At 38.9% G+C, this 23,094-nt stretch overlaps 1 pseudogene; it reads right to left on the bottom strand.

The window, feature by feature from the left end:
- The window catches only part of LOC121325281, a 54,202-nt pseudogene that overhangs the window by 6,862 nt on the left and 24,246 nt on the right, over nt 1–23,094 (bottom strand).

The raw sequence follows: 23,094 nt of genomic DNA, 5'->3' as shown, positions 1-23,094 counted from the left end.
TGCATTTATTCATTTGAACTACCCAAGGGTAAAAATTAAGAAAGTATCATAAGTATTAAGCACGGCAACGTCAGTTCCTAGTGAGCAGGTATTCAGTAATGCTGGGCAGATTGTAAGCAAGTACCAGTCATCACTTAATTTAAAACACACAAAATGTGGACACTTCATGTTCCTTAACACAATTAAAATATAATCCATAGGCAACACTGTTGTTACAAACCTAATTACTTTTTTTAATTAGTTTTTTTTTTTTTCTCTTGATTAGTTGTTACTCTGACTTGTGTATTTAAACAACCTTTTTTTTTTTGCTTTGCTTTGACCCTCAACTGGTACAAATCAACACGACTAAGGTAAAAAATATGTATCCATCTTTTTTTTTTTTAATTACTAAATGTATAAACTGATGTACTCAATTGAATATGCATAATAGTTTTTAAAGCTCCTTGCATACTATTACTACGTTGGTTTTTTAATTTTTTTACCCTTTCACAGCATCGATGAATCAATGCTTTTTTGGAGAATAGTATATCGATATTGAAAAATTAGGCATTGCCCCAGCCTTACACTGCTAGAAAACCACAACAAAGGAAATGGCTACAGAACAGTATCAAAGGAATATGGGATATCAAAATCACCAATCTGTGCAATAATCAAGAAGCAGAACAAATTTGGCTGAAATGCTTGAGAGAAGGGGACGGGCAAAGGAAATTATGGGTACAGCAGGTAAGAGAATCGTCCGAGTAGCTAAATAAAATTAACAGCCAAGGATTTAAAGAAAGATTTAGAAGCATCTGACAGGAATCTGAGACAGTGAGGGGGGGGGGGGGGGGGATTGATGTGGAATGACCCATCAGTGTTCGTAGTTGTACTGTAAAAGGCAACTTAAAATGTCTGTATTTCCAAATTTCCTTACTGGTAAAATACCTCCTTTTACTGTCACTGACAGGCTAAACAACTTACAAGTGATTTCACTTTGGCTCAGGCATTTGCTTTTTGGCTTTAGTTTGTTGTTTTCCTACAAAAGATCAGTTAACATTTTTATTTTTGTCTTTAAACTATTGTCGGGACAATAAATTGTATATTTGGACAAACACTGCTGGAAGTTCCTTTAACATAATGTATATTCTTTCCTGCTAATTTAAAATGAAAGAATATCTGAATATTTGTTTCAATTTTGAAAGAATATTCAGACATCAATGATCCAGGTTTTAGCCAGCATTACTTAGAACACATTTAAAATTAATCTTTATCAACTTTGAGAAGTTTCAATAAAAAATCAATTTAAAAAAAAAGTGTTTTTGACAGCTCAAGGTCAAGATTCGGAACACCTCTCTAACCTGTAGGTACATCTCCATGTGCAGTATTTATTTCAATCTGGGTATTATTATTATTATTATTATTATTATTATTATTACTCATGGGTTAAGGTAACTTTTCTTAAATAATATCTTTACAATATTACATATACAGTACAATAATTTCTCTCACTATTTCAGAGATTAAATGAAAAGTGTCATAGGCTGTGCCCTCAGTGTCAAGGGCACATTATGATGTGATGGGTACAGTACTACTTATAAGCATGCAGTCTTCTAAAAAACCTTGACGTGTTTTTCTTTGTCCTAAGTCAATTTTTTTTTTTTCCTGTGTCACTTAAAGAGTGACGATGTCTCTTAGCACAGGGTACAAAAACACCATGTGCTAATTCGATGATGTCCAGGTGATGGCGTGCTAATAGGATGGTGTCCAGGTGATGGCGCTAACCACCAATGACACATATATAACTATATTAATTTTATTGCTAGTTGTAGGTATTTTTGCACTCGTGTATACTACACATTGTTTGGTAATGTTACAAAACCTACCACATCATCAAATGGCTAGCATTCATTTCGCCGTGTTACATTCCGGTGTTCATATGTTATTCAGCTTTTGGAAATATCGCAGCAAACTTTAAAATGATTCAACCATGTTTCTTGAATTATGATAAGCTGTAGTTTACAATGCACATATATTATGCACATGATACCATGCTTAAAGGGGGTACATGTGTATGTTATGTCCCCTTAAGTCGTAATACTATTAAATATAAAAAAAGAAAAAAAGAGCGTAGCGGTAAATATAAGCATCCAAACGATATCTTATATACGAACCCGATTGATGTTAACTTGTGAGAGAATAATTTATTTATTGATCCACGCAATAAAATAAAATAATAATAATAATATAATAATAATAATAATAATAATAATAATAATAATAATAAAAAAACAAGTTAGTCGCTATAAACACTTACCTGAAATAGCAGCCAGGGAAAGCGCTGAAGTGATCACAGCAAGTATCAACGTCATCGTTCCTTCTCATAGGCTTCTTTCCAGTCTTACCTGCCGTACTCAGTGTCTTATGTCAGTACCTAATCGTCAGTGGAGGTGAGGTTAAAGGGAGATGCCACTGTAAATATTTACCTTCAACACTTACAAAATAAATTTTTAAAAAAATTAAAAATCAGTATCTCGGACTTCACAAAATCACACAAAATGTGATTCTAAAGATCGCTCTATTGATTTCCCATTGGCTTTCCAGATCTGCTGTGTTGCTGCTGAAACAGTAAGGGCAAATTTTACTCAACCTTACTCAACCAATCAGAGCGCCTTAATATTGAGCCAGTGAAGATGAAACGCAGGGAGATTGACAGAGATGAAAATAGAGGCGGCAAAATAATAATAATAATAATAATAATAATAATAATAATAATAATAATAATAATAATAATTAAGGATCAAGGATATCGGTATGTTTGTAATACACTATCAAAAAGTCTTAAATAAAGCATGATTGCAATACTGGGAAAAGAATAATACAAACATTAAAAATAAATAAATATAAGTTACGTGTAGCCTATTTATGCAATATTTAGCTATGGGGCTGTGTATTAATAACATTCTTATTTGTTCTGCATTTGTATAAACAGTAGTACATGTACATTTTATTGGTAATCTAAACAGTATATTGTTTATAGAACATATCATGGACAGAGGGAGATTTTCCTTACTTTCTTGTTAAAGTACTTAATACTCAAGTACCTACCTATTGATGATATATTGCTAGTAACCTATTCTATCACTGTAAGCATACAAAATAACAAAGCTTTACAGATCATTAAATTAGTGCAATTCAGTAAAACTTTAACACCTAAGGTAATACTGTAATTATACGTACCATATACCAAACTTTGAAAAGAATACAATTCAGCTATATAACTTTGACACATTATAGAGCTTTAGGATTCGTTAAACTTTAAACATTAAACAAAAACAAAAAACAAAAAAAATCAGTAAAATGGTTCTATGCTTTGATACTTGCTGTTAAGGCATTTTAATAAAGTACCATTGAAATGAATACAATAAAAGTTCTTAGCTGCTCAATAACAGACAGGATCTGCAGCCCTTAATGACGAAAGAGAAGAAAAATAAAAAACTAGGTGACTCTTTTAGTTTAGTTAACTGCAGCAATTTAAAGCACAGAATGCTGTATCTAAAGTTTTGGTCGTCTGAATAATTCTTCAACTTTCATTTGACTCAGTCTGATGGTGCATTTTTTGGCAGCTAAGTCCCGTAGCTATTTTAGCAGCAGAAGCTGTGTGCGTGATACACCCCACATAATTCATCACGCGATTACAGATGTGTTCGGTTGATTAAATTAGACAGTACGGTTGATCAAAGATCAGATAATTTATGTTTTTATATATATATATATATATATATATATATATATATATATATAATAAAGATCAGACTAGACAAGGTAACTTCGGGTCCAGAACGGCAAATCTCAACAGCTGTGCACTGAAAACCAATGGCATACATTCTGCTTACACACTGCCTCTGATGAGCTTGCAGGCTCCCTTAGCCTACAGCCTGTCAAAAACAATGCAGCAAATGTAATCACTTGACAAGGGGTCATCGCTGGTGCAGCAGTGCACCAATGTTGGCCTATAGGGGCCCATCCGTAGCAACTCCTGCAGACTCCAGCTCCGCGAGCGCCACCATGGAGTGATTGCAAGCTGCCAACTTGCATCACCTCCCTGCTCTGTGCACGCAGTCCCAGACTGCACGCATCATTACAATATATACAATATATTACAATATATTCTGTTCTTGACAGGTGGAGACACCAACTGATGGGCAACATGATTCTAGGAATGGTTTGAGCCTGGTCATCTGAGCAACGTCATACTGTATGTACATTAGGGTTGACACCGGGTTTGACTGGGACAGTCCGAGAATTGGCATCTGTGTCAGGGTGGCAGGAATTAATAAGCCCAGATACTCAAATGTCCGGTTCTAAGTGAAATACATGAGAAACACCAACCTTATTTTAATATCTTCTTTGATATACATTAGTTGCTTAAAGGATTTCCACTATCTTATTAGGAATGTAATGTATGATCTGTACACTCTACTTCGTCCCCAACATTTGAAAATCCAAACGAATATGGTGCTGTCATGGCAAATGTCACCTCCTTGACAAATTTTCCTCAATCAGTAAGTCCTGGAGCAAACACTGCATTTCAAAAACTGTGTTGGTTAACTAGCCTTGTGTGATTTATCAACCCCAGAGCTTCAGGGGGGGCTAATTGGCTGCCAGACCCCCAGCCAAAAGATGGGTTTTGCCCCTGGAGTTTCAGTCAAAATGAGCATTGACCAGTTTATCCCTTTGCAGTCCTATGTTGGTCCAGGTCCGACATTATAATTTTCCCTTTCCAGTCCGATGTCGGATTCTGTCCGACATCATCAAAAAGACGTCAAGCACAGGTCTGTAGTCTTTTTTTTCCGGAAAACGCAGAGACAAACTTCCAATGGCCGAGTAAGAAAGAGAGGAGCCGAATGGGTCATGAGACACTGTGGTGGAGTCACATCTCAGTACCTCACTGACTGAATCGCAGTTTGCATTGAAGTGTATTTAAAAGGGCAAGGTTCTTACTGATTTCTTGCTTGTCAATTCGGCCTGGCCCCAAGGTATCTTTTTGATACCACTGTGTTTCTAAAGAATGTAACCGCAGTGAATTATTTTTCATAGACAAGAGGTTACTCGGGGCATGACATTCTTTTGAGATGACAAGAATATGGCAGTATTTTGGAGCTGACTAAGCATTGTACCAATGCTGACACATGTATTTTGTAACTTAGTTTGAAATACTGTATGCTTTTTTTTTTATTTTTATTTTTTTTTACATATGGATTAACAACTAGACACAATGGGGTCTATTCAGTTAATCTGAACAGTGGCAGATGAACATAACACCGACATTTAAATATTAAATTAGGGCCAAACCTGTCATTTTACTTACTTTCAAAGACAGAATATATACTTAAGAGATTCACACACACATGATTTCAATGTCACCAGAATGGTAACTATGCTACTTTCATTTTGATCAGGCTGCATTAGAGGCCAATCTCAGTGAAATAGTATGGTTTATGAACACTTATGAGCTATAATAGAGAGGTGACTTGATATAAAATGTAATTTTCAAGTTACACAACCACCCCTGGATATTTTAACTTGGACCCCTTACTAGGATCAGGCTACTCCAAATTACTCCTTTTATGTCAAAAAACAATCTCCATGAACAGGAACGTGGAATAAACTGATGGCACTTGATACCCACTTCCCATTAGTCAGATGGTTGCCAGGAAGACCATTGTCTTGAATTCCTAGCTTCTTCAACATGGCCCAGCATGTTTTTGTTTTTTTTTGATAAACAATTTCCTCAAAACCCCAAACTTTGAAAAACCTTATGAAACAAAAAGTGGCCTTTCCCAGGCCTGAAATGCGCTATACACCTGATATGGTGTCCCGCAACAGAAACAATACGTTACCTAAACACATGTACTTTACAGTGCAGATGAAATGCTCAGCTGAACAAAGCTTACTAGATCTGATTCCCCGAACTCTTTAAAACCTGCCGCATGGGACAGCTTTGCTTAGAGGACAGGAATTCGCACATAACCTGTTAAATCTGGCAGTGACCCAGTTCCTCTGCTCACAGATTCCTTTTTTACAGAAAACAATTATTCAATCATTCAATTTAGTAACCAGGGATCTCTGACGAGTAACAAACCAATTGAGACTATGAAAATCCTAGCTATCTCACAAGTTATCCGGACAGCTAGTTCCGGCCTGTCCATTTCAACAGTACATTTAACCTACAGATGGCGTAGAGTCTTTTTGTGAAAGTGAGGCTCAATAAAAATAATACTAGAATCAGGAGAGAAGTTAGTTGCGTACATCACAGGTCACCATATCTTAAAAAAAAGGAGAATCCGCCCCTAGCCTACACGTTATCAGCAAGCGCATAAAAGCTCTGTGTGTTATTCTTCCATGTCGCTTCTTTTTGTTTCGGCCACTCAGTTAGGCGCCAGGAAGCCAAAACATGAGTCGACCGCTTTCAGCCTGGAGGAAGGGCTACCCTCAGCCACAGATTCCTTGAGGTTTCCCCCTAAAAAAAATGTGAGTAGGGTTTTTTCCTTACCTGAGTCCTGAGCAGTTCGTATTTAGTTCTGCAGGGTGAGTGGTTGGGCTGTAGAGGATGGGCTCACTCCCCCGGTGCAGTTATATATTTGGGGGATAGGTGGCAGTGTGCCACTGTGGGGCGCATTCATTATTTATTATTATTTCATCCATGGTTTGGTGGCCTTGTCTTTTTGGGAGGAGGTGGCACATAGCCACTTCCTATCTGCAGCACTGGGATACATCTAACTGTTCATGGATGAGGTCCCTGGCCAAATGTATCTTTCACTCAGGTCCTGCGCACCCATCACAGTCATTGGGTCCTGAGCCCCCTTCACATTTCATTAAATCATCTACAATTGCAATCATTCATCATTCATTAACTGCCATTCATTCATTGTGGATACTCTGTGCTGAATCTTTATTAATGTAAATACAGTTACACAAAGTAATTGTAATAAAGTGTGTCCAGCATAAAATATTGTATCTGTCACTATAGGTTTAATAAAGATAAGTCACTTATTAACATGTCGCAATCTTGTTTTTACTTCCTTCATGTAGATGAAAAAAGAAGCTTGGCTGATTTAAAAGCCCATTTAGTAGTTTCATAGAAAAAATAAACCTAAATTAAATCAATTTTACTATTAACACATTTCTCAGTTGTGATTGAGATTCACAAATGGCTTCATTCTTAAAGAAGAGTATACATGTTGGGATAAAACACAGAAAATCAGAAACCGGAAATTTGTAACAGTAATCATAAGAAAAAAAAGTTAACCGATTTTTTAATTAACACGTAAGAATTGTATTGGAGACCTCTGTATTTTACGTATATGTTTTCTTTGGTTACCTGACATTTACGTTAGTAAGTACAGCAATCAGATTAGTCGTTAAGTCTAATGCATTTGTGCTTGAGAACGACGTAATAAAAAATTATTATTTTGTGGTGTAACACCACGGTATCCCATTTCAAAACTCCTTTGTGGACTGTAATCTTGAGAACTCGTATATAGTTAATGGATATAGTTTTGCACAGTAGAAGTGAAGTTCCTATGTACTAATCCATTCTGACTTTTGTGTCCTTTGAGGATTGACAGGTTTATCTTTCCTAGGTCCAGTTAGAAAACTGAATACTGAACTAAAGAAATATTATTTGTTAGTGTTCTTGATACTGATAGCTTGATATCGACATTTATTAAGAAAAGTGGTATTGCCCAAAATAAACATGATTTTAAGCTGACATTTACCGCTAAATATCAAGAATAACCAAGTGCCTTTGTGTGAAGGCAATTAGAAAGACATCTGGTCACCAGCCAAAGTAATATATTTCTTCGTAATTCCAGAAATTTACCACCTTGCTTGGAAAATGTTGACAGTTGCCAGTAAAAGTTAAGATTTACCAGACTTACAAGAACTTTTATCGTGACATATACATTATTAATAAGTGTATTTAAAAAGTTTTAGATAAAGTTAACAAGTTTTTAAGTTTTTTATTTTTTTGTTCCTGGGTAGTAAGTGTTATTTCCTAATTGCGTACGCCTCAAAAGTATAGAAAATGGCTATTATTCCCCACAAACTTTGCTTTTGTGACCAGGACAGTGATATTTCAAAATATCACTATTTCCAATGGGAGAACGGGCAAATGTGTGTCTTTTCGTTCACATAAAGTCAGTAAAAAACAACATATGAATCCAAATTAACATGTATTTATACTAAAGTAATATAAAAATGACTACAAAAGATTTAGAAGTGAGTAGTTTTTCGAGATTTACGATTATACTGTATATATATATATATATATATATATATATATATATATATATATATATATATATATATATATATATACTCAATGTTGTTAATTTATAATGTCCCGACGTTAATAAAGCAACTGTACAATGTTTTTACGTATCCGACAGACCCCTTGAAACCAATGGAATTGAGTATGACAGTTTGAGCAACATGATTTAAGCACGCACAAGATGTTGAACTTATTATACTGAATATCTGATCACCTGCTTCTTTCTTTATCATCATCCAAAAGCATATTTGCAGATTTATTCTTTAGCCAAGAGATCATCTGTGCTCTGCTTTTTGTTCACATTAGTGGACTACTCTACGTTCCACTCTAAAACACAAAATCAATTGTAAAACATTTAGTACTTACGTTTGTTATGCTCTCCATTATAATTTTCGGATGTTCTCTGAGCTTTATATCCAGCAACTTTATACTTTGGATTTGGCAGTATCAGCTCTTTTATCGGCGCCTACATATTGAATCTCGAGTCAGACCACTCTTGCTCTCAGTGCTTAAGAGGATTGAAACAATCAGGATCACAGTTAAGTAAAGACCAATACTGTACAGAATTAGACAGCAGCATCCATGGGGTTTTCAAGAAAACACCCCTCTTGGAGCAGTGATGAATGATGGTCTTTCAACTATTGCCTGTAGGCATACTGTTAATACATACAATGTCAACAGAAGACTGTGTATTAAAATTTGGTTACATCTACAGTACAACCTCAGAGTTACGAACCCCTTGGGAATGAGGTTGCTTCTAAGTCTGAAATGACCGTAACTCTGAAAATTAGTTTTCAATGGTTTTAATAAATGCATACACCTACTATCTACACCCTCAATCTGAAGAATAATACATGGATTCAGCACAGTAATGCAATACTCATATAGTTACTCATATAGCTAAATTGAAGTTGCCATTGAAATCATAACAAAATGCATTCATGCAGCTTGCTCAGTCATTCAGCCTCCTTTGGCTTGAAAAAAATATATCAAAAAAACTTTGCTTTGTATAAAACTAAAATGTTCCCAGTAAAATTGTCCATACTTGCTTTGAAATTTGCCTCACCTTTCTGAATACATTTAGAACATAAGAACATAAGAAAGTTTACAAATGAGATGAACCCATTCGCCCCATCTTGCTTGTTTGGTTGTTAGTAGCTCATTGATCATAGAATCTCATCAAGCAGCTGCTTGAAGGATCCCAGGGTGTCAGCTTCTACAACATTACTGGGGAGTTGGTTCCACAGTTCTCTGTGCAAAAAAATGTCTCCTATTTTCTGTTCTGAATGCCCCTTTATCTAATCTCCATTTGTGTCCCCTGGTCCTTGTTTTTTTTTTTTTTTTTCATGTCGAAAAAGTCCCTTGGGTCAACAGTGTCAATATCTTTCAGAATTTTCAATGCCTGAATCAGATCACCACATAGTCTTCTTTGTTCAAGACTGAACAAATTCAATTCTTTTAGCCTGTCTGCATATAACATGCCTTTTTAAAACCGGAATAATTCTGGTTGCTCTCCTTTGCTTCTTTCTAGAGCAGCTCTGTCAATTTTTGTAGCAAGGTGACCAGAACTGGACACAATATTCTAGATGAGGTCTTACTAATGCATTGTAAAGTTTTAACATTGGATCTTATTATAGTTCCTATAGGTTTACATATAATAGAAGTCAGGCTTATTGGTCTATAGTTACCTGGTTCGGTTTTGTCTCCCTTTTTGTGGATCAGTATTACATTCACAATTCTCCAGTCTGTCCAGAACCCCAGTGTCAAGAGACAGTTGCATGATCTTGGTTAGCGGCTTGAAATAACCTTTTTCATTTCTTTGAGTACTATGGGAGGATCTCATCCGGCCCAGGGGATTGGTTTATTTTAAGAGCTCCTAGTCCCTTTAACACTTCTGCCTCTCTTAGGCTAAAGTTATTTAAGACTGGATAGGAACAAGTCGACATGTGGGACATGTTGTCCATATCCTCCTTTGTAAAAACTTGTGTGAAAGTAAACATTTAGTATATTTGCTATTTGTTTCTCTTTATCAATTTTTTCTCTTTGTTTTTTATAAATTGTGTGAAATTATTGTTTGTGGTTACTTTCTCAAATGCTTGGCTGTTTTTTTCTGTCAAAATATGTATAGTAACTAAACAGTACTTGCACACTTAAGCTGTACCTGCTTTGCTTTGCTATCTTTCACAGCTAAATACTTATGGTCATAGGAACATTCCTCTGGGGGTTTTGTGTGTAGGCATTTTTTTTTAAATATATTTCACCACAATTTCCAATTCTGTTTTAAATACTTTGTATCTTAACTGTAATACAGTTTTAAATCCCGCTAACAAGCCTCCATTCCTAATTGTAATTTGTTTTAAATCTGGCAAGAGGAGTCTCCAACAGAAATAAGGAATTTTCTGCCACTCAGTGGTTGGGGTGGGTTTAAAGTATTCAGAATGAATCAATGATAGATACAAGTTAGGAAGGAGGGACAACTACACTAGGAAAGGGATTTTATTTTAAATTTTAAATGGGAAAGGGGTGAATTCAATAAATATCATTTATTTTCTATTGAGGGGGTGTGACAGGACTAGAAGGAGTCCCTGTCGTAATTTGCCCTCCCGACCACCGGCAGCGCTGTGTAGGGTTGATCGTGATTGGATCAGGAGGCTGAACTCTGACCATGCAGGAAGTTCCGGGTCAGGCAGCCATCTTGGCCCAAGGTAGAACCATGCGGCCGTCGGGTCCCATCATTGCAATCAGTTGTGCTGTTCTCGTTGATTGGCTGACGTGGGGCAGCGTGCTGATTGCAGGGGTGGGACTTGGCAGTATTTAAGCAGTATGGTTTTGCCATTCGCGCTCTCTGGGCTGAACTGAAAACACATGCTGTGCTTGCTTTGTTGCTTTCATTCACTGCTGTTATTCACAGAAGCTTGAAAATCTTGGACACTGTTGGATTACCGGAGTGAGGAACCAAGGACTGGCCATTAATCTGTGAAAGGGAGCTAAGAAGCAGTGAGAGGAAACCCACCGCAGTACCACAACGAAACCCAGTGCTTCCTTTGTTGTTATTTATTTTGTAACCTTGACATTTTTGTTTACTCTTTTTATTTCAAACCTGAGTTTACCATTGCTGGTATTCCAGGTGGTTTTCTTGTTTATTTTTTGCAATACTGGACTGTTCTATTTTTATTGTTTTTGTAAAATAAAACCCTGCCCTGATACCATTGATGATACAGGGCTCTAAGGACTAATCTCCATTTCTGGCTCCTGTGTGTTGTCATTTCTGGTCCTTCCCAAAAGCTCCACCCACTACCCTCCCACAGGGGGTTTTATTAGTTTCTATTGGTTAAAGCTGAAAATCAGAAGCTCTAAATATATTTTGATGTGCAGGGCCTCTGTCCTGTCAGTACTGTATATACCATAAATAAGGTTAATCTTTCTGTTAACCAAACATCCTGGTAAGTAAGAGCATGCAATTAAATACAGTCAGCTCTCATTTATTTGAATTTCAAGAGACCAGCAAAAAAAATGTCAGTTTTTTCTTATTATCAGGAGTCTAAGCCAAATGCATACTGTCAGTTTTTATTGAAGTTACTGTAACACTGTGTGGCAGGCTGGCGAGTGGATAGAGGCCCAGAGACAGACTGCAGTTCAAAAAAAATATACTTTTATTATAAAGACACAAAAACAAAGGCACAAGGGCCAAAACAAAGGGATTGAAACACAAAGACAGACAAAAAAACAAAATGTACAAAATCAAGGTTTCCAGGCTGGGCAATGCCTTCACTGGATCTAGAAAATTGAAAAATCACAACCAACAAAACACCAACCTGATTCCTCAGCTCCCTCCTCCCAAATGAGAAGCAGAGGCCTCCTTTTATGTCAGGTGGTTGGGCGCTGATTGATCGTTAATTAACCTAATCAACCCCAGCCACCTGAACATAATAAACCCAGGCAGGTAGGGGAAATTAACCCCATCCCTGCCACACACCTCCCCCCATGTACAACGTACACCGGCCGCAATCTGCCAACTCGACCCTTCCCCCCACCCTAACCCAAGAGTCCAATTATGTCCCTTGGGTGGGCTGTTTTGGTGGGTGGTGGTGGGCGGGGTTGATGTCAGAGCCCCCAAGCCTTCTTTGGTTGAGGGGGCCCCGGATCTCCAAGGTAGTATGGAGACAGCGGCCCGGCTCCCTCTAGTGGCGGAGGTGGCGACCCAGCTCCCTCTAGTGGCGGAGGCGGCGACGGCAGCAGACCCTCGGCAACCCTAGAAAACAAAAAGGAGACACCAGCAGTCCCAAGTGATGGGGAGCAGCAGGCAACTCCAGGCGATGCGAAGCAGCAGGCAACCTCAGGCGATGTGAATGTGTCATCCCTGGGCGGTGCAAGACAGGCATCCTTGGGCCATAGCTCCTCCCTCTCTGGCTCTGGGAGCGGCGGCAGCTCCTCCCTCTCTGGCTCTGAGAGCGGCGGCAGCTCCTCCCTCTCTGGCTCTGGGAGTGGCGGCAGCTCCTCCCTCTCTGGCTCTGGGAGCAGCGGCGGCAGCTCCTCCTCTCTGGCTCTGGGAGCGGCGGCGGCAGCTCCTCCTCTCTGGCTCTGGGAGCGGCGGCGGCAGCTCCTCCTCTCTGGCTCTGGGAGCGGCGGCGGCAGCTCCTCCTCTCTGGCTCTCGAGAAGGCAGCTCCTCCTCCCTCTCTGGTTCTCGGGAAGGCAGCTCACCCCTCTATTGGAGTGAACGGGGCATCTCCCATGTCTACCGCCAGGTAATTAACCACCAGGAGGGCAACCTCTGGGAAGGACGCTGGGTGGTGTTGTTCCTCCCACTGTTCCCACCTCTCCCCATCTCGACGCCACAGCATGTTGATAACTATGGGGAGATCATGGACGAGGTCTGCCTCAGGGTGCATCAACCAGTCCCAGATCTCCTGGGACAGTGGTGAAGGTGGTGGTGCTGGAGGTAGTGGGGTGGCCCCTGATGCCCAGGGTGAATACTGCACCTCTTCCTGGGCCTGGTTGTAGGGGCATCCTGCCCAGTTGTGGCCGTCCTCCTCACACTGGCCACACCAGTTTGCCAGTGGCACATCTGGGCAGGACTGCCAATGGTGGTCCTCCTTCCCGCACCAGGAACACCAAGGGAAGAGGCTGGCCGGGTCCTCCAGCAGTGGCTGCAGCAGCTTACATTTCTTCAGCTGCTGCTGTTTGTCCTGCCTTTGCCACTGTCTGCTCTTCTTTCCCATTTTTTTTTTGTCAAAAAAAAAAAACAAATTATCCCAAAAATTCCAAAAAAAAAATATATTGCTCTGAGCCTCTAGGTGGCACTATCCCACTGCTGACACCAAATGTGGCAGGCTGGTGAGTGGATAGAGGCCCAGAGACAGACTGCAGTTCGAAAAAAATATACTTTTATTATAAATAGATACAAAAATAAAAAGGCACAAGGGCCAAAACAAAGGGATTGAAACACAAAAAGAAAGACAAAAAAACAAAATGTACAAAATAAAGGGTTCCAGGCTGGGCAATGCCTTCACTGGATCTAGAAAATTGAAAAATCACAACCAACAAAACACCAACCTGCTTCCTCAGCTCCCTCCTCCCAAATGAGAAGCAGAGTCCTCCTTTTATATCAGGTGGCTGGGCACTGATTGATCGTTAATTAACCTAATCAACTAATCAACCCCAGCCACTTGAACATAATAAACCCAGGCAGGTAGGGGAAATTAACCCCATCCCTGCCAATTTAAAAAGGGCAGAGCTTTGCTGAAATTAAATTTCAATTATAGTACAAATCACAATTTAAAAGTACAGTGCATGTCATTGAAAATACAGATGTAAGTGAACTGTTAAAAAGTATATATTGCAAATGAACTTCACTTAAAATTTGCATGTCCTATTCTGATCACTGGTATTTTGAACTTATAAAAGCAAGGCATCCTCAACATCAGGGTTTTGAGCAAATTGGTCTGTATTGTTGAATCCCAGCTTTTGACAATGGTTGACTAAACATTCGCAGGAATGTTGAAATATGCAGCAACATCTTTCTTTTTCTTGTGGAACTTTTTGCGCTGCTTCATAGAAATGGCATTGATGCGTGAGCACTATGGCAACTCAAAAACTCTGTCTACGGCAACTCAAAAACTCTGTCTACGGCAACTCGAAATGCATCATAGGATTAGTAGTGCCAAAGCAGCACTAAAATACAGTATGGTGGTGCTAATCTGGATACAAGTTAATATATTCTCCAATATCCTTACAATCATCTGTTCCAACTAGGACAATTTGTTTAATTCAAAATTGTCTTCCCTTGGAGGTTCCAAAATAATTAGCACAAACAGGAAATGTGTTAAGTTAATTTGTATTATAAGAAGTAATTTACAATAAGTGACTGCTCAATTTGTCCATGCAAAAAAAACAATGTAGCATCAGAAAATGTGTTTAATCCAAGTTTGTTTTAATGAGAATTGATTGTGGTTACCTTTAACTGACACTTACGTTTCTGAAAGAAAGCAAGCATTATCCATTGATGGCTAGTCACAGAGGAACTGAACAGCGTACAGATGACTTGTCGTTGTCCTACAGGACAACTGCTAAGAGAACTGGATTACATTTGAATTTGAAAAGAACACAGAAATTACTGATTAAACCGGGGCAGCCAGAGTTTGGCAAACCATTTCTTTGTGTATTGTCCATCAAAGTCTAAGGCTGAAGAGGCATGTTTATAAAATTTTAAATCAACAGGGGAAGATTAGTCACTGCCATAAAAAAAGAGATTCCTCCCCACGAATGAAGACATTTAGCCCACATATTGAAATAACAACCAGCTTCGGCAGTGTTGATGTGTTGGTGTAGATTCTAAAGTCTATCAGTGGATAATAAATGTCCCAAAACTTAAGGCAATTATTGTCTAGTATGAGCTTGTCCATAGTACCACTGCTCAACAAAAAAGGAAACATCCAGATCTTCTTTTCCTTTCAATTTAGACTTAGCAGAACAAATCTATATACTAACCCTAGAAGTAATTTCCTACAAAAACGGATATCTTCCAGGACAGATCACTACAGGATTCTGATACTGTTTTCAACTATTTCATGACAGACTATCAGAAGCAAAACTAGATTTCTGTTCTTTCAATGATTTTGTTCTAACGTGTCAACGAAAAAAGAATATAGCCGCTGGAAACTTGGTTACTCATTAGGACAGTTTGGAGGACTGCAGCTGGGGGGCGCTGGGTGTAATCGGCAGTGCATCTGAACTAAGGCCTGTAGGATGCGAGTGGATTTGTAGCATATTGTACGTTCTAAGGCTGAGACCTCAGCTTCAATACTTTCAACAGTGCTTTTGATTAGCAGGAAAAGACTTCTGACAGTTTTAAGACCTATATCTGCTATTCTTGAGCCAGGTGGACTGCAGGCTAGGGGAATACAGGATAGCGTCTTTTTAAAGCTGGAGCGATTGTTTTTAGGTTTTTTTGTTGTTGTTTTTTTGCTTCAGTTTTAGGTTTACAATGCTTGGGGGACTTCCTATAGATTACTCAGGTAATTTGTATTACATCTAAATATCCTTCTGCAGGATTTAATTTCTGGCTGGGCCCCAAATTTTCACGGACAAGCCGTTTGTAACGACGTAATGACGTAATGGCGACAAAAGCTCTCAAATGTGTATTCGACTTCCCAAAGTGAGCTTAAATTGAAAAAGCTCTCATAGTCAATACTTCCCTTTGAGCTTTAGAAAAGTGTCAGTTATGTGTCAGTAGGCCTACATCTCAGCTGCATCAGTCAACTGAGTTGATAAAATTAAATGTAGGTACATACATTACTGGCGCATCTGTTGATTCGTCGGTCATTTTTATAAAATGTTGCGTAAGACACCAATATAGCTACGGTTTTCTGCAAAATTGGCTAAACGTTCAGTATTATTATATTTCTTAGCAGACGTCCTTATCCAGGGTGACTTACAATAGTTACAAGATATCACATTATTTTTTACATATAATTACCAATTGGGTTTTTGCTGGATCAATCTAGACAAAGTACCTTGCTCAAGGGTACAACAGCAGTGCCCCCCCACCACCTGGGATTGAACCCACAACTATCCAATTAGGAGTCCAGAGCCCTAACCAGTACTCCACACTGCTGCCCTGTGTAGGTAATTAGATAGCTAATTGCAAACGTAAAAAAAATAACTAAACAGCAGCTGCACAATCTCGTTGCTTTAGGGTGACCACCTGTCACTAATTGGGCGGGACAGTCCCGAAATGTAAAGATCAAGTCCCGGTCCAGGGCTTAATGCCTCTGGGATGGCATTTGTCCAGAATTTGTAGACACAGTGCAATCTCACAGTCAAACCATAGCATGTGTGTTTATAGCACTACCCCTGCCGCTTTATTTTGCAATGCCTGACACTCGCTCACTTCGCCAGTTAAAACAATAAAAAAAATGTATGTATGTATCTAGACACGCTCCCAGAAATCTTTCACATGGTACGCATAATTAACCACACCAACATCTCATCTCATACTGATAACGACTCTGCATCAACATGCTGTAAAGGGTTTCAGTCACAATGTTGCCTTCTGTTCTTTCCTGAGTTCCCCTTTTTAAAAATGAATAAACACAGAACAACATCGACAGTGATAGTCCACAACAATAAAAGCTACAAATAAACCTATTTGAAATACAGACTTAAAGGAAAAACTAGCTCAAAAATATTTTATGCTGGTTCCATTTCATAACCATGACAATGGTACTGGGGTGGGTGGGACGGATATATATTTTTTTAACCACAAGGATGAGCTAGACTTGCCGTAGCGTATTACATTCTGATATGGTTTGGTATGAAATGTTTTTAATTGCCAATTGCTTCATAACTGGGTGGGCCCATGAGCAAAATTGGTGGACCCCCTCAGGCCCAAGTGTGCCGCCACCCCTGCTCTCAAGCACTCGCAAAGGTGTTTGTCTCTCATTTTATAACATGAACAAAAAACTTTCTGCTTTAAAAAATAGGATTTAAAAGAAAGGATTGAAACGCTTTGAAAATATGACTTATAGTAAAAAGGGGAGAAGAACTAAAATCGATACTACTATTATTTTTTAACTGACAAAGTCTCCTTCCTGCCTGTTTTTATTATTACACTACCTGTCTGATATCTTTGGCTCATTATATGACTCAAGCACCCAGGGCTGTTACAGGCTAGTTAGTTGTGTCAGAAAAGTGCAGCTATGTCCCATTGTGGTGTGGCCTGACTTATCTACACAAAGTTTACCTAATAATAATTTGAGAATTAACAAATTAAGTATCTGAAACCAAAATGAGTCAATACTATACACTATATCTTAAATCTACACCAATGGTAAACTTATTCCTAGTATATATATATATATATTATATATATATACTATATATATCTATATATATATATATATATATATATATATATGATTTTAGTTTTTTGGATCCAATAAAAAACCAATATATGGTGCAATGAAACTTAATTACGGAGTAAGTCCATAGTCGAAAAATGACGCTGCCCTCGAATAAACACCGCTCTCAATAAAGAAACGTAAAGGTATTTTTTTTCTACCCCTGCTCAAAAAATAAATAAAGAAACACGCAACTCTGGCTATGTACATGTGACGCCCCCAAAGAGACTGCAGCCTCAATCCAGCATGTAATACAAACTAATGTACACACACTTAGCTTAAAATAAAATATCATATCAGAGCGTCTGTGGGTTCTACTTGATAAATGACGAGTCGGCAGGAAGAGACGGAAAATCAGGTGTCGTCTCAAGCAGACTCTTGTATCGTTCCCTCTTTTGTTACCGACGGACAAATAGAACAGGAGTGGAACCTACCACTTTTGAATTTGAGCTCCTTAAATCTCGAAACAGCCAGTGAGAGATTGGCGATAGGTTTTCGACCGGTTTCTATAAAAGAACATCACCCAAATCACAAAAACAAAAAATAAGTTAACCTTAATATGAGTCAGGACTTATTCAATGTAATTATATATATATATATAATATATATATATATATATATATATATATATATATATATATTGCACGAGGAGACAAAACAGAGCTTCTTGAAGTACAACACTTGGCTTTGTTTCGTACACAAAACACTGACCAAAATAACAAGTTTAAACAATTTCCGAGTCTCAGTCTCTTTTCTCCAGGCAAACCCCGATGTCTAGCTCCCAGCCCCTATTACAGGGGAGCCAGAGGGAGGCAGTGCCCATTTCAGCCAATCCATAGCGGATACTTCATCAGCTGGGAAAGTACTTGCCTGGCAGCTGTGGGGAAACTGCCCAGCCCAGGGATCTGGGAAAGTCCCTGCCCAGGAGCTGTGAGGAAACTTCCCAGCCCAGGGATCCAGGAAAGTCCCTGCCTGGCAATTGTGGGGAAACTCCTGAGCCCAGGGATCCAGGAAAGTCCCTGCCTGGCAGCTGCAGGGGGAATTCCCCCAGCCCAGCGATCAGGGAAAAGTTCCTGCCTGGCAGCTGTGACACCCACTGTTACAATATAAAAAAAAACAACTTGCTTACCATCTATGAGAAAATTTAGTTTCGGTTTCTCTTACAGGGAAACAACAAACAAGCAGGTAAATTAAAGTGAGATAAAAATAATAACCAAGTAGGATATATTTTAGTTTTAACAGAAATCAAACCGATATTCAGAGGTAATATTTTTCTTTAAGAAAAACAATTGCATCACACTCAACTACCATTCTCTCTCCTCTTCTTGGCCTGCCCCATAGCAACCAATACACACTCCTGATTCGCTGGTACAGTACTCCCCTGACCTCCCAACTTCCATCTAATAGGCTCTCGTTAACTGTCAGTAAATGTTCTGTATTTAAGCCCCAAAAACACACAAGAGTTTATAGTGCTGCAGATCAGAGCCTATCACGGCGCCACTTCTAAAATGCCTTATATCGTGTAATAAAATATTGCAGCATTTCTAAAACATAGTATTATTAATAAAGGCTGCCCTTGTTTAAGGGTTGCAGTCATTTTGATCAATTTAAAATAAACACAGCGGCGCCAAATTGAAGTAATATGGTGTGTGTGTGTATGTGTGTGTGTGTGTGTGTGTGTGTGTGTATATATATCTATGTGAGTGTGTGTGTGTGTGTGTGTGTGTGTGTGTGTGTGTGTGTGTGTATTTTACAGAATATCAAGGCTAAAATGCAGAAAGTGCAGATTAATTAATATATAACAAAAAAATAAATGTAGTGAAGATTTATGAGAAAAAAAAATCTTTAAAGTTGCAAAATGAAAAACTGATTTTTGAAGGACACACACACATTATTTAGTTTTATTCTGCGGGATATGTCAGTGGATTCTTCCACTGATAGTACTTGGGGCAAGACAGAGTTAACACATTTTATATGCAGGCTTTTGGACTTTGCTCTCATGTAGAAATTGGTTTCCTACCACTGTATACTGGTCAGGTTGCCATTTAGGATTACAGGTGCACAGCTATGGTCAATAAACTTACACAGAACTATATCTCCAATCTTTCTTTATTCCAAACAAATGGCAGTTGGATGCAATTACATTGGGTAAATGTAGATGTTAGCACATACTCAGGAAGTAAAAATATTGATAAATTGTGCCATGTCGTAAATTGCTTTCAAAACTTGAACAACAGTGTCTTTCCGGAGAGAGTGCACACATGAGTCATCACAAGAAAATGCATTAAATATTGAAAACAGCTTTAAATAATATATACTGCCATTAGTATTGGAGTGCTATGGCTTTTTTGTGATCGAGAAATAAATATTCTTTATTTTTGAAGATCACTTCTGGGTATAAATCACATTAAATAGCACACACCATACCTTAAACTGGCATTGATAAGTATACATTGTAGTTTTAAAGTGAGAGCTTTCAGCTGTAATGATTGTATGTTTCTGCATGCTTGCGCATTGGAAGCAAGTTTGAACATGCTAACGCTTGACTGATCATCCTATCGACCTTCTATCCTTCCAACACTGCCATTCTTTACCAAGAAATGGAAAGTTAACTAAATCTGTCCTGCAGTGGAAACCCTAAAGGATGAATAAAGTCCTTTGGTACAATCTTACTTTGAACAGAAGAAAAATGCTGATCTTGTGATATAAAGAGATCAAAGATTTATGAACTGTTAATGCATCAGTACCACTTTTAAACTTACACGTATATCAATTATTTAAAACTTCTTCTAAAATTAAATAATTGTTTATTAACTTCAATAGTGAAGACCGTTTCCATCAATGATTTTAGTGGCATCTGTATTTGGCAATATTTTTTTTTTTGACTGCTTTTTAACATGCAAAATATATATATATATATTATACTGATTAACAATTTACATCACGAAGATGCAGCAAAATGATCTGTCGATCTTGGGTAGGTGTTGTGACTCTTGGTCTCCCAGGTCATGGCCTGTCATTGACAGAGTGTGTCTGGTTATACCGTCTCACCAGGTTTGAAATTGTTGGCTGTGAGCACCCAAGACGGCAAGCCACAGTACGCTGCTATAGTCCAGCCTCCAACATGCCGATTGCATGAAGGAGCTGCTCTCTTTTCAGATGTGACATATTGTTGTTTTTTTCTGTGATTTTCTATATTACTTTCATTCAAGCTTGCAATTCAACAGCTGAAATCATTCCATATCCAGTGTCCAATCAACTGTCTCACTAATTAGGTGATTAAGTGCATATGCTTCAGTCATAGTCACTCCAGCGTGTCATGGTCAAGGAAGAATGACTGAATGATTAAAAAGAAACCAAAAACATTTTCTCAATGTCCATCATTTATATATCTTTTTTAAATAAATGTGTTGTAATAGTGATAACTTTTGTTTGAAGCATGGCATATACACTGAGTGTACAAAACATTAGGAAAACCTGTTCTTTCCATGAAATAGACTGACAAGGTGAATCTAGGTGAAAGCTATGATCCCTTATTGATGTGACCTGTTAAATCCACTTCAATCAGTGTAGATGAAGGGGAGACAGGTTAAGAAGGACTTTTAAGCCTTGACACAACTGAGACATGGATTGTGTATGTGTGCCATTCAGAGGGTAAATGGGCAAGTGCCTTTGAACGGGGTATTGTAGTAGGTGCCAGGCGCGTCAGTTTGAGGGTGTCAAGAACTGCAACGCTGCTGGGTTTTTCACACTAAGCAGTTTCCTGTGTGTATAAAGGATGGTCCATCACCCAAAGGACATCCAGCCAACGGCAGGCCAGTGGTCAAAAACGGCTCCTTGATGAAAGAGGCCAAAGGAGGCTGACACGAATTGTGCAGAGCAACAGATGGGCTACAGTTAGTCAACTGACAGTCCAGTACAACACTGGTGTCCCGAAAGACCCATAAAAGAATGCACAACTCTTCGTACCTTGACACAAATGGGGTATTGCAGCCGACGACCTAACAGAGTTCCACTTCTTTCAGCAAAACACAAGAAACTCTGGTTGCAATGGGCTAAGGAACGAAAACACTGGACACTGGAGGATTGGAAAAACATTGCCTGGTCTGATGAATCCCAGTTCCTGCTGTTTCACGCTGATGTGTCAGCATTGCAGGCTGGTGTTGGTGGTGTGATGGTGTGAGGTGTGTTTTCATGGCACACTTTGGGCCCCTTGATAAAAGTGGAGCAATATTTGAATGCCACAGGATATCTGAACATCATTGCCAATCAGGTGCATCCCTTCATGGCAGCAGTGTATCCATCTGCTGTAGTGACAAGGGGGGGCCATCATATCATTCTGTGCATGAAAGTAACAGAATTGGAATATACAAGAGGGGGTCTTAAACCATTCTCTGTGTCTTCTTGTTTTCTGGTCTCCAACTCCCCCACTGACAAAGAATGCTTTTAAAAAGAGTCGTAAACTAAATATTGGACACGTGGCTTATCTTCATGATCACTGCTGACTCACTCTGCGCCACAAGTCAACAGTTCACACTTAAGACAAGAACCAGTCTATGTCATAAATCTAGCCGACAGGGGGCAGAATAGCGGACTAATGGAGAACAAGGCACCTTGTCGGTATGAGAACAACCAATGAAAAACACTTCACGTGGGCTCAGGCACTGCCCAAATTAACCCAACTATCCAATCACAGGGGTAGAATGAGACCTACAAAAGTATGAGCGCGACATTGAAACAACGCTCCTGACACAAAATCCAAGGCTCCAATACACAAACCAGTCTTTGAACTGTGATAACCTGGAGATCCAGCCTGCGATCAGCTGGGACAGAGATACCGTTTTTGGACACTCTCATACAAGATAACTATTCTATTGTTTGCCTTAGTGTGGGAGTCCGCTGCGTGAGACATCTAAACCCCTAAAGTATTCGTCTAACTTAGGCCCGCTTGATCACCGGAGAGAGAGTTGGATAACCATTTGAAGTCGACACAAATTGAAGTATATACTCAATTTACTGAGCTAGCAGTAACCAGAGTTTGCGGTGGAATATCCCAGACATAACTGAACGAAGAGTGCACATATTGGTAGAGGAATTGATGTGTCAGTGGAATATTTAAACAGTTAATGACTCTTAGTTCTTTGCAAAGACATTTATTTCATACCCTGAAGTGGAGACGAAACGCGAGGAAGGCAGACCCCGGAATCTAACTGACCTTGATGGCAGATAAGCTTTGAGCACCTGGATTGTTGAAGACATGGAACAGCTGGAGGAGGCAGCGCAAGTCCGTTAAGCATTCAACGAGTAGTCTTATGAACTCGGGAATAAGCAGACCTTAAAGTAAAATTAATGTTTTCTTTTAAGTGGAATGTAAGAAAAGTATC

The sequence above is a fragment of the Polyodon spathula genome, chromosome 1 (assembly GCF_017654505.1).
Source record: "Polyodon spathula isolate WHYD16114869_AA chromosome 1, ASM1765450v1, whole genome shotgun sequence".
Lineage (NCBI taxonomy): Eukaryota > Metazoa > Chordata > Actinopteri > Acipenseriformes > Polyodontidae > Polyodon > Polyodon spathula.
Note: the sequence above shows the minus strand (reverse complement) of the source record. Positions and strands in the feature narration are given on the sequence as shown.